General features: G+C 43.2%; 1 protein-coding gene and 1 long non-coding RNA gene across 3 annotated transcripts in view; one reads left to right on the top strand and one right to left on the bottom strand.

Moving 5' to 3' along the window:
- Nucleotides 1-8,549, top strand: part of LOC140484708 (uncharacterized) — a 97,553-nt gene extending 89,004 nt beyond the window's left edge. Inside the window, exon 3 of one of the 2 annotated variants that reach the window (XR_011962315.1) lies at nt 8,477-8,549. This is a non-coding gene — a long non-coding RNA (uncharacterized lncRNA). Of the gene's footprint in view, nt 1-6,039; nt 7,427-8,476 lie in introns of those variants that run through there. The other variant, XR_011962314.1, reaches the window with a different exon arrangement.
- Nucleotides 1-12,017, bottom strand: part of zcchc24 (zinc finger, CCHC domain containing 24) — a 266,132-nt gene that overhangs the window by 39,457 nt on the left and 214,658 nt on the right. The window lies entirely within an intron of this gene.

Raw genomic sequence — 12,017 nt, 5'->3', positions numbered from 1 at the left:
TGTCAGGTGGTTGATAAAGACCCCATGGCATTGATTCAAATAACAGCTGGCAAATACTTGCCTTGGGCAATAACTCTCCCTCAACAATGATCTCACTGATGTTTCTGGAACCTTCCTATGCACAAGTTGCCTGCCACCGTCCTGAATACCATAGAAACACAGAACAAAAAGGAATAGGAAGAGGCCTATCAGTCCTTGAGCTTGCTACACTATTCAATATGATTATAGCTGATTATCTAACTCAGTGCTGGATTAGTGGTCGTTGGATGCTGCCTGAACTGCTGTGCTCTTCCAGCACCACTAATCCAGTATTTGGTTTTCAGCATCTGCAGTCATTGTTTTTACCTATCTAGCTCAGTGCCCTGTCCCTGCTTTCTCCCAACACTTTTGATCTCTTTAACCTTAAGCATTTTAACTAACTCCTTCTTGAGTTAGTTAAAACATTGGTTGAGCTGAAAAAAATTCTCATCTCAGTCCTAAATTGTCGACTCTACATCCTTAGATTGAGTGCTCTGGTTCTAAACTGCCTGGTTATCAAGAACATCCTCCTATATTTACCTTGTTTGATCCTATTAGATTCAAAAAGTGTGGTGCTGGAAAGGCATAGCAGGTCAGGTAGCACCCGAGGAGCAGGAGAATCGATGTTTCGGGCCTAAGATCTATTCGATGTTTAAAGGCTGCTATGAGATTCCCCTTCATTCTTCACTTCAATGGATACTGTCCTAACTGTTCCAGTAACCCAACTGATCCAAGGTAGGCAATAGTATTAGTGGTATTATCGCCAGATTATTAATCCAAAGACCAAGGTAATGTTCTGGGGACCTGGGTTCAAATCCCACCATGGCAGGTGGTGGGATTTGAATTCAATAATAATATGGAAACCAAATGACCATGGAATCACTGCTGATTGTCAGGAAATCCCCATATGATTTATTAATGTACTTAAGGGAAGGAAATTTGTTGTCCTTACCTGGTCTGGCCTATATGTGACTCCAGGCCCACAACAACGTGGTTGACTTTTAACTGCTTCTGAGCAATTAGGAACGGGCAATAAACACTGGCATAGCCAGTGATGCCCACATCCTATGGACAAATAAATAAAAGAGTCTCTTTTCATACAACAACCCAGGAATCAATTTGGTAAACCTTCATTGCTCTCCCTCTATAGTCAGAACATCCTTCCTCAGATGATAAGAGCAAACCTGCACACAATAGAGATTACACTGCAAAAGCACATAACTGGCTCTAAATGCTGTAATGACTTGAGACCGTAAAAGCTGAAATGAGAGTCATTTCTTCTTCCTAGCTGCTGGTCTGTATAGTCCATGATGGTGGCTGTGTTTTGAGATATTCTGGCCCCTGATACAGCACAGAAGTGCTGAATCCAACACCCTTGCAAATTTTGACAGATAAAAGATTTCACTTTAAAAGTGCACATTGCTCTCAACAGGCAAGCTTTTGCATTTGTTTGACAAGGGAATCGACATTTCGGGCATAAGCCCTTCCTTATGCCTGGAACGTCGATTCTCCTGCTCCTTTGATGCGGCCTGACCTGCTGCGCTTTTCCAGCAACACATTTTTCAGCTCTGATCTCCAGCATCTGCTGTCCTCACTTTCTCCCATTTGTTTGGCAAGTCAAACCTGTTTGGCAGTGAAACTGTCCAGTCACCAGTACCTTACTGAAAAGTAATGTTAAGTGCCACACCAAATGGTGTATGCAACTGTCATTCTCCAAACTTGCTGATCCCAGCAACAGTGGGTGTTGCCTCTCTATTTGAGGTCAAGTTTCAGCTTCCATACTGAGAAAGGTACTCACAAGTGGTGCCAACCCACTTCACCCTATTATCTTGAAGAGAACCATTTGTACTGACGACCTTTGATTTGGAAATGGGCAACCGTGAGATGGCTTGTTAGATAATGTCAATAATGTCCTGAATGAAATCAGATACTTGGGGGAGCTGTAGTGTAAAGAGTTAATATCTGAATAGGTCTACATCATCGGTGAGGTAAAATCACATGACTATGAGAACGACTGAGAGATGGAGATAGACACTTCTGCTATCACGTGTCTTTTGTTGAGGCGAATTGGCTGTTATGCGATTGCTGAATAGGGGATGTTGTAAACCCGTGTTGATTATAACATGATTACATCACCAACACTTTTGGGTTTTTTCATATTGCGCAACTTTTGTTTACATTAGGAATGTGACTATTGCAGGACAGAAGAAATAAGTGTATCCAGAAGCATTGAGTAACCTCTTGTGTTGTACATAGTCAGATGATAATGCTCAGGATAAGATTCAGCAGATTGCATCAACCCCAATCCCAGACACCACCAAAATGGCAATCGCAGGTGGGTGAGGATAGATTCCTATTGCCTTCTCCACACGTGTCACTGGCCAGCAGCTGTTTCCCCATGGCTGCACTCCCTTCACCTTCATCGTGGTGAATCTGCTGGACCCACTGTTGACCATAAGATGTAGGACAGAAGTAGGCCATTCAGCCCATCCAGTCTGCTCTATATTCAATGAGATCGTGACTGATCTGATAATCTTCAAGTTCACATTCCACTCCTTTTCCCCACAACCCCAGTTCCCTTAATGATTAGAAGTTTTCCTGTCTCAGCATTTGATATTTTTAATTATCCAAGTTCTACATCAAATAATTCCACAGATTCAGTAACCCCCGAGAGCAGGAATTCTCCTCATCTAAGTTTTAAATGAGTGACCCCTTACTTAGACATTATGCCCTTTGGTCCTCGACCCTCCTACAAGGGGAAACAACCTTTTAGCCTAAAGAATATTAAATGTGTTTCACTTGTAAACCTGGGCACAGAATTCTTTTACCTTCTATATACTCTGCCTCAGACTCACAAAAGGGCAGGGTGGACTCAACCTTGGGGAATCATTCAGATACCCCTGTAACACGACTCAAATAGAAGATTGATTGTCAGCTTAGGTCACTGGGAAAGGGATAAATAGTTGTGGTGGGAATAAATCACCTGGGTCAGATAGGGCCACAACTAAATTAATTTGATATTCAAGAGACTCTTATGAACACAAGAGAATATCTGTGGTTAAGATGCCAGTCTTGAAAACATTTTCTAACCGATCGACATTAATCAGCAATGGCTTCTGAGAAATCCATTAGGACAACCTCAGCTCAAAACCAGAGCTTACAATTGTTGCTATCCTTACACAGAGACACCACTTGTGAAAACAATTTAACGACGACCCCTAGCTCAGACTATTGGCACCAAGACACTATTGCAACAAATATGCTTCAGGGTGAAGAGTTACAACACGGCACTTAAACGAAAATACTCCAGTCTTCAACAAAGCGTGATTGACGTCTCAGATTGCCTGAAGATTGTTTTTTGATCATGGGCTGTGAGTCAGCGAGAAAGTGTTATCGGCTTTGAAAGACACAGCAAGAGATTTCCACTTTCAGGGAAAAATGGAGAAAGGAATTTGCTTTGAAAAGTTAAAAGAACTTCGTTTATTTGAAAGAAACGTTGTCCATGAATGTTAATCCAAGGAGATTCAATGTGACAAATAAGAAATAGAATCATGGGTCTGAATCTTATCTTTGCTCGAGTTTTTTAAAATTCACTCATAGGACATGGGTGGCTCAGGCTGGGCCAGCATTTATTGACCGTCCTAAGTTGCCCTTGAGAAGGTGGTAGTGAGCTGCCTTCTGGAACCACCGCAGTTCATTTGCTGGAGGTTAGCCCACAGTCTCCTCAGGGAGGGAATTCCAGGATTTTGACCCCTAGACAAAATACGCCCCTGTGTTCCCTGACCACATGACCAAGGCTCCACAGTAGGACAGGCTCCTTCAACCCCAGCTGTGGACATCACGGCTACACCTAAACATAGCATGCTGGAGTGAAAAACATTGTTCTTATGAGGGCACACTGGTGGCAGGGGTGGCCCATACAGTAGATAGTAAATACTTTCAGACACAAGATGTTCCTCTGTAGTGTGTATCAGCTACAAGGTACACTGCAGAAATTCACCAAAGCCCCTTAGATAGTACCTTCCAAACCCATGATTACTTCCATCTAAAAAGAAAAGGGCAGCAGATACCACTTGCAAGTCCCCCTCCAAGCCACTCACCATCCTGACTTGGAAATATATCACAGTTCATTCACGGTCGCTGGGTTAAAATTCTGTAATTCCCTCCCTAAGGGCATTGCTGGTCTACCTATAGGTAGGACATGGTCCGCAGTGGTTCAAGTAGGCAGCTCACGACCAGCTTTTTCAGGGCAACTATGGGAGGGCATTAAATTCTGGCCCAGCCAGTGACTTCCACATCTCACGAGTGATTATAACAAAAAGAGGAGGAAAAGCAGACCATTCAGCCCATTGTGTCTGCTACGTATGCTTACGTTTCACAATCAGCTGCGTTTTTGGGTCTCCGTGTTGCAGTAAATGCAACACAGCAGTTACTGGAGACACCCATCCTCATGTTACACTGTGTCCCATGACCCATGGTGTGGAGAGAGCCACTGCACCATGCATTTGCAATGGGGAAAGCTCAGGTTGCTGCTTCTTTGGCAGTTATGCGCCACCTTCCCAGATGCACAGACATGACTATTGCTGTGCAGGAGTTCAATGGTTATGCTGCATGAAATTATCAGGAGTGCTTGGGAAGGAAAGCAGTAAGAATGCCTCCAGTCAGTTACTGCCGGAAAGTCTCTCCAAACGCAGTGCTTGCAGGAGTATGTGACATGCATCAATCATTCCAATAGTCCCATAAAACAAATTAGAACCTTAAGTAATTGGCCCAGGTCACTTTCCAAAAAGCACTGCAACAACCACCTGGCTAATTCGGAAAAGGTAGCTGTAACCTTTAGCTAGGATATGTACCAAACACAAACCTGGATACACTGAAGGGGTTTACTAACAATCACCAACTTCTCACTTACTTACACTGGATCATTCACAAATGGTGTTACAGATGTAAATATATACAGTTAAAGTGCATCTGATCTAACTCTAATGCTGAGAAAATATTGCCGTGTTAAATGTTTTCCCCCTTTATTAGATAGTAAAAGCCCAAAAACGTATAGCCAAAGAGCAACCTGATGAAGGAGCAGTGCTCTGAAAGCTAGTACTTCCAAATAAACCTGTTGGACTAGAAACTGTGTGAATTTTAACTTTGGCCAAAAAAGACAGACTTCTTGAATTGAACATGCCTTGCCAAATAACATTTTATATTTTTAATTTTCCTCTCATGTTTCTCTTTTCTCTTTGTTCATACAGTCTTTCCTTCGTGTTACTTACCTTCCTGTATCAAATTTACCTTACTTGTTTCACTTTTCTCAAATGTTGGGTAAGTTAATGTTGGGACTAGCAGCCGATGTCTTACTGACCATTCTCCACTCACAATCCAAGCGCATGAGCTGATGGATGAGGAAAATCTGACTCTCAGAGCATGTTTTGTGGGGCATTATCTGTTTGCTCAAAGCAGAGTGATTGTGTTTGAGTAAAGCACGTCAGAACTGAGGAAGAGAACAGCAATCCGGATTTGCGACATATGGATTGATTGACTTGATTTATTGTCATGTGTGCCTAAGTACAATGAAAAGCTTTTGTTTGCGAGCAGTAGAGCAGATCATAGTAAGCAAGGATATACTGATGATAGGATGAAAAATAAAACTTGGACAGTATGAGGCATACAGGTTACACTGCACAGGAGGAACACGAAACAAGATCAACATTATTTTAAGTTAGAGTGTCTATTCATCAGTCTAAAAACAAAACAGGGAAGAAGCAGGTCTTGAATCTGTAGATGCTGGAGTTCAAACTTATGTATCTTCTGCTGGACAGAATATTGATAGCATTAAGCTGTTTGAAATTGCTTATAGAGGATAAGGGGATGTAGAGTACACACCATGTTACTGTGATGCGAAGTGTGAGATTTTTACATGTTAATGTCCTTTATTTTAGAATTTGGATTTGGAACTAATGACATGTTTTGGTACATGTGTATATGGGGTTTAATACTCAAATAAATGTTTTTATTGCTGTCTAGGTAATCCGTGGTTAATCCAGTCTCGAAAAGTTTACATTACTGCCCTTAAGATGATGTAGGAGCTGGCTTTAGGTGTGACCAGTTGAAGTCATGGGGGAAGGCTAAGAGAGTCCGCCTTGTTTCTGCGAGAGAGGAGGCTTTCAGAATATTCCAGCTGACGTTTGCAAGGTTATAAAACTGGAGTTGACTAAACTGCTTCAGGCATCTATTCACCGAAGTGAAGCATCTGCACATCAAGGGATACTGCTTTTCAAAATTCCAGAAGTTTGGAATAAAGGGTGAAGCTGAAAGGAAGTAGCTTTCTCCTGTTCCTTAAAAAAAAATTGTTTTTTTAACCCCAGGACAGCATTCATCCTGTTGCAGCATTGTTCCATTTCCCAGACTGAGCCAGCTCCCAGTGTTTCTGTGAGAAGCTGCTCGATTACGTTCTGCTTATCTGCACTCAACCAGACACAGGGTTTGCTCCACTTCAAATCTGTACAGTGGCATGAAGAATTTCTTCCCGTCAGACCTGGTCGGCTTGGAGGGAGGTCACTAAGGCATTCAAAACAAGTAGCCTGTTCATTAAAATTGGTGACTGGCATGATCTCAGTGAAGGCTTGAAGGGTCAAACGATGTCCTGCTGCTCCTAATTCATACATTATATAACATGTATGCCTTGTTGCAAGTTGGGCCAACTCTACACATTTAATACACCACCAGAATTTTATGACAATATCTGTTTTTATTATGCCTCAATTTGCTCCTCTGCAAGTTTCTAAGACTCCAATATAAACGACCTTATCTGTGGCTGCAGTTTTGAGATGAGGAGGCCTGTTTACTGTCAGCTTGGCTGACTTTCTAAATGTCTTGCTGTTTGGATCCCAGTCATTAGAATTCCTGACTTGTGTAATAGCTGCACAATACAGCAATCATTCAGTCTGGCCTGAGATCGGGGTTACATGACCTTTTGCTGCGTTGAAACCCCAGTATTGACTTCTTCGTGCCTGAATTTATTAAGCTTCTCCAGCTGGTGTAGTAATCCAGAGGCCCCAGGTAACACTTTGGGGACATGGGTTTCAAATCCCACAACAGCAGCTAGTGAAATTTGAAGTCAATTACAAAATCTGAAATATTAGACTAGTTTCAGTGATGGTAATCATGACAGCAATCGTCGATTATTGTGCAAACTCACTAGGTTCACTCATGTCCTTTGACGAAGGAAATCTGCCATTCTTGCATGTGACTCCAGCCCCACAGAAATGTGGTCGACTCTTAGGTACCCTCTGAATTGGCCCAGCAACCCACTGAATTCGAGGGCAATTAGAGTAGGGCAAAAACATCTGGCCTTCCAGTAACGCCAATGTAAAATAATAAAGAAAAACCTAATAAACTAAAATGAACCAAAGACTGAATGATTTTTTTTGGATTCCTTTAGTGCAGATTGTCTGGAATTTAACTCTATGATGCTGTGATAGGGCTAATTCAATTGGACCATCCAGAGCTGTCTCCTACATACACTTCTGTTTCCTCTTGAGTAGCAGCAATATCCTTAAAAGATACACAGCTTTCCAGATGAGATTAACCCTATAGTGCCTCAAATAGCATAACGCAATACCCTGTGAATTATATGTGTAAACAAGTTGATCATTTTTACAGCCAAACATATGGCAACACCTATGAGGGTAGCACGGTGACTTAGTGGTTAGCACCGCTACCTCATAGTGCCAGGGACCTGGATTCGATTCCCACCTCGGGCAACAGTCTGTGTGGATATTGCACATTCTCCTGAGTCTGCATGGGTTTCCTCCAGGTACTCTGGTTTCCTCCCACAATCCAAACATGTGCAGGTTAGGGTGGATTGGCCATGCTAAATTGCCCATTGTACCCAGGGATGTGCAAACTGGGTGGTTTAGCCATGGGAAATGCAGGGTTATAAGGATATGGTAGGGTGGGCAGGTCTGGGTGGGATGCACCTTCGGAGGGCTGGTGTGGATCTGGTGGGCCGAAAGACATGTTTCCACATTGTGCCTATTCAGAGAATCTGAAAAGTGCCAGAAAACTGCAGAAAAAAACAAATTAGGGAGATGGGTGGAAAAGGGAGATGTGAGGTAGACAATTGTTATACATTTATTAATTAAACAAGTTTATACAGAAATTAATAGAAGAAGAACATTACAGGAAGGATATTATTAAGGTGGGGAGGGTTCAGAAAAGATTTACCAGGAGGTTGCCTGAATTGGAGGGTGTGAGATATAAGGTGAGGCTGGATCGGCTGGAAGTTTTTTCACTGCAGTGGCAGAGGTTCAGGGATGACCTTATAGAGGTTTATAAAATCATGAGGGATGTAGATAAGGTGCCTTTTTCCTAGGGTAGGGGATTTCAAGACTAGAGGACATCTTTTTAAGGTGAGACAAAGTTTTAAAAAGGACATGAATAGCAATTTTTTTTTACACAGAGAGCGGTTCGTGTGTGGAGTGATCTTCCAGAGGAGGTGGTGGATGCGGGCACAGTTGCATCATTTAAAAGACATTTGGGTAAGTGCATGAATACAAAATGCTTGGAAGGAAATGAGCCAAGTGCAGGCAGATGGGACAAATTTAGTTTGGGATTATGGTCCATATGGACTGGTTGGACCAAAGGGTCTATTTCCATGCTGTATGACTATGTAAGATAAAGGCTGACGCAATATTATAAAACAATTTGAGAATTGGGGCAGCACAGTGGCTCAGTGGTTAGCAGTGCTGCCTCACAGCACCAGCATCCCAGGTTCGATTCCAGCCTCAGGCGACTGTCTGTGTGGAGTTTGCACATTCTACCTGTGCCCCGCGTGGGTTTCCTCCGGGTGCTCCGGTTTCCTCCCACAGTCCAAAGATGTGCAGGTCAGGTAAATTGGCCATGCTTAAATTGCCCGTAGTGTTAGCTGCATGAGTCAGAGGAAAATGGGTCTGGACGGGTTACTCTTCGGAGGGTCGGTGTGGACTGGTTGGGCCGAAGGGCCTGTTTCCACACTGTAGGGAAACTAATCAAAAAAAAAAGTTCATGACACTAAAGAGGGGGAGTGCAAGGAAACTCAGAAGGATATAAAATGTGAAATGAGGAGGACATGACTTTCTCCTTTTATTCCCAAGTTCTGGGTTTAATACTATTTTGTTTCAATTTGTTTGAAATCCAATTTAGTTTTGCCTTGTCCTTGAAGTTACATTTGCATTTCAGACAATGTTTGGGGAAAATAGGCAGCTCATATTGACTGTGTCATTAAAAGCCTATTATCAGGACAGCTGCAGCATACGTGACCCAGGAATGTTTAATGTCAAAAAGTGTGGCACTGGAAAAGCACAGCCAGTCAGGCAGCATCTGAGGAGCAGGAATGTCAACGTTACAAGTATATGTTCATCAGGAATTGATGAAGGGCTTGTGCTCGAAACGTCGACTCTCCTGCTCCTCGGATGCTGCCTGACTGGCTGTGCTTTTCCAGCAACACATGTTTTGACTCTGATGTCCAGCATCTGCAGTCCTCATTTTTCCCAGGAATGTTTAATGTTGACAACACTTTCACTCCAAGCCCTTCTGTTTCTCAGTGTAAAGAACACTAAGCAACACTGTAATAATTGAAAGTTGAGGCAAAAGGTCTGCTTCTGCGAAACACCGTTTTGTACCAAGCTGAACAGTCCTTCTGAAATCAGAGAGTTGTTAACTCCAATAAAGGAGGCTGTTTGGCCCATCATACCTACACTGGCTCTTCAAAGGAGCGTCATACTAAGCCCACATCCTGCTTCTCCCCCACATCTATAGAGGTTTATAAAATCACGAGGCGCATGGATAGGATGAATAGCCAAGGTCTGTTTCCTAGGGTAGGGGAATCCAAAACTAGAGGGCATTGTTTTAAAGTGAGAGGGGAAAGGCTGAAAAGGGACCAAAGGGGTAACTTTTTCATGCAGAGGGTGGGACATGCATGGTATGAGCTGCCTGAGGAAGTGATGGAGGCTGGTACAATTACAAAATTTAAAATGGCATCTGGATGCGTATATGAATAGGAAGGGTTTGGAGGGATCCGGGCCAAATGCTGGCAAATGGGACTGCATTAATTTAGGATATCTGGTTGGCATGGATGAGTTGGACCAAAGGGTCTCTTTCTGTGCTGACATCTCTTTGACTCTTTGACACCCTTGCCCATTATTTCTTTCCAAATTATCATCCAATGTCCTGTTGAGTGCCTCAACTGAACTGCTTCCGGGCAGTGCATTCTATACCTAAATACTCAGTGTGTGACAAAGCCCTTTCTCAAATCAACCGTGCTTCTTTTACACCAAGTTGTGGAAGGAGTTGAAAGTTCTTTGTGAGTGCATTTACCCTGGTGTTGCCTGTAGTGTCAAGAGGAAATCTTCCCCCATGCAGAGAATTATTTATTTACACCTTGGACCACAGTGGCCAGAGCACAACTGAGGAACAGAAATACTTTCTGTGGAATACATCCGCTCACCACCGAATAATGAGACCTGTTATGTTAATGCTGCCTTCCATCAATTACCTTTGGGATCGGGGAGAAGATTTGCCAAATTTCCAGTTTCCTGGATGTTCACCTACGACAATGATCTTTCCATAGGAATGGGTCCAAGATAAATTCACATTATTCAAGGTTTTTGCTAAGAGGGGAATGAACATTTTAGGTCCAGGAAAACAAAATCCTTCTTGGTGCAGTGGGAGTTTGTTTTATTTGGCAACAGGTATGTCAAACAGTCCCACAACACAATCTAGGTGGCCATTACACTGATCAGTACCTGCAGACTGCTGATAAACACCCCACACATTGTTTGAAAAAAAACCCCAACAGATCAACTTCACAACCGAGAAAAAAGCCATCCAATATGAGCAAGGAGCAACTTGTATTTACAAATCAATAAATTCCTAAAGTGCTGAGCTGTTAATCTGCCACCTTTGCTTTTGTGACTATTTGTTTTGGCTGAAAGGTTGCCATCCTTCATACCAGCCTTCAGTCTCCCCAGTCCATCTGGAACACTTCCCACCCACCAAGCTCCCCAACCACATCCCTGCTTCCCCCAACCCCTCTCCTTCCCACCCTCCCCACACTTGCCCTGCTCCCAATTGCCCCTTCCCCAAGACCTGCAGGTCCTTCAAGCTTGGTTGGGTTTATGGTACTGGTTGCTCATGGTATGATATTTTTCACACTGTAAAAGCCAAACTACTTTTGGCAACCAATTTGCTGAACACTAGATCCAAGCAGAAGTTCAAGTTGAAGACTGCAGCTCTCCACTTCGATTCTCTGTCCCATTCCCCTTCTGAGCTCCATGGCTTGGCTCTGATGCAATACAACTGAATGGAAACTGAAGGAACTGGAGTGTGGTTTTCTCATAGGGACTAGGCAGCACTCCCCCAATGCTTTAACATCCTTCATACATCAGCCTTAGTCGAGAGTGTGATGCTGGAAAAGCACAGCAGGTCAGGCAGCATCCAAGGAGCAGGAGAGTCGACAATTCAGGCATAAGCCCTTCATCAGCAAATTTCCTGATGACGGGCTTATGCCCGAAATGTCGATTCTCCTGCTCCTCGGATGCTGCCTGACCTGCTGTGCTTTTCCAGCACCACACTCTCATCTCTGATTTTCATCATCTGCAATCCTCACTTTCTCCTAATACATCAACTAGCTCACTTTTCTCTCTCTTCAAGGGTGGAGTGGCAGTATGGGATAATTGGGCCTGATTTTCCAAGAATGGGGGGGGAGGGGGATTGTAAGGAGCAAGGTAAACCCATCACTCTGTGGTAACATCATCCAACAGTGTAGTCTACACCCTTGGCAGACAACTGTATGCAGGCAGGTGTGTTTGTGTATGGTATGTTATGCATGTGGTAATCACTTAACTCATTCCCTTTTAATTTCTGTTTACTCTTAACAACTTCCAGCTCTGACAACGGATCCTTGCCGAAATGATAACTTGACCATTCTTTACACAGACTGACATGGGTTTGTTGTACTTTTC

This window comes from Chiloscyllium punctatum, chromosome 13 (assembly GCF_047496795.1).
Source record: "Chiloscyllium punctatum isolate Juve2018m chromosome 13, sChiPun1.3, whole genome shotgun sequence".
Classification (NCBI taxonomy): Eukaryota; Metazoa; Chordata; class Chondrichthyes; order Orectolobiformes; family Hemiscylliidae; genus Chiloscyllium; species Chiloscyllium punctatum.
The sequence above is the reverse complement of the archived record's forward strand: the minus strand, read 5'-3'. Positions and strand labels throughout refer to the sequence as shown.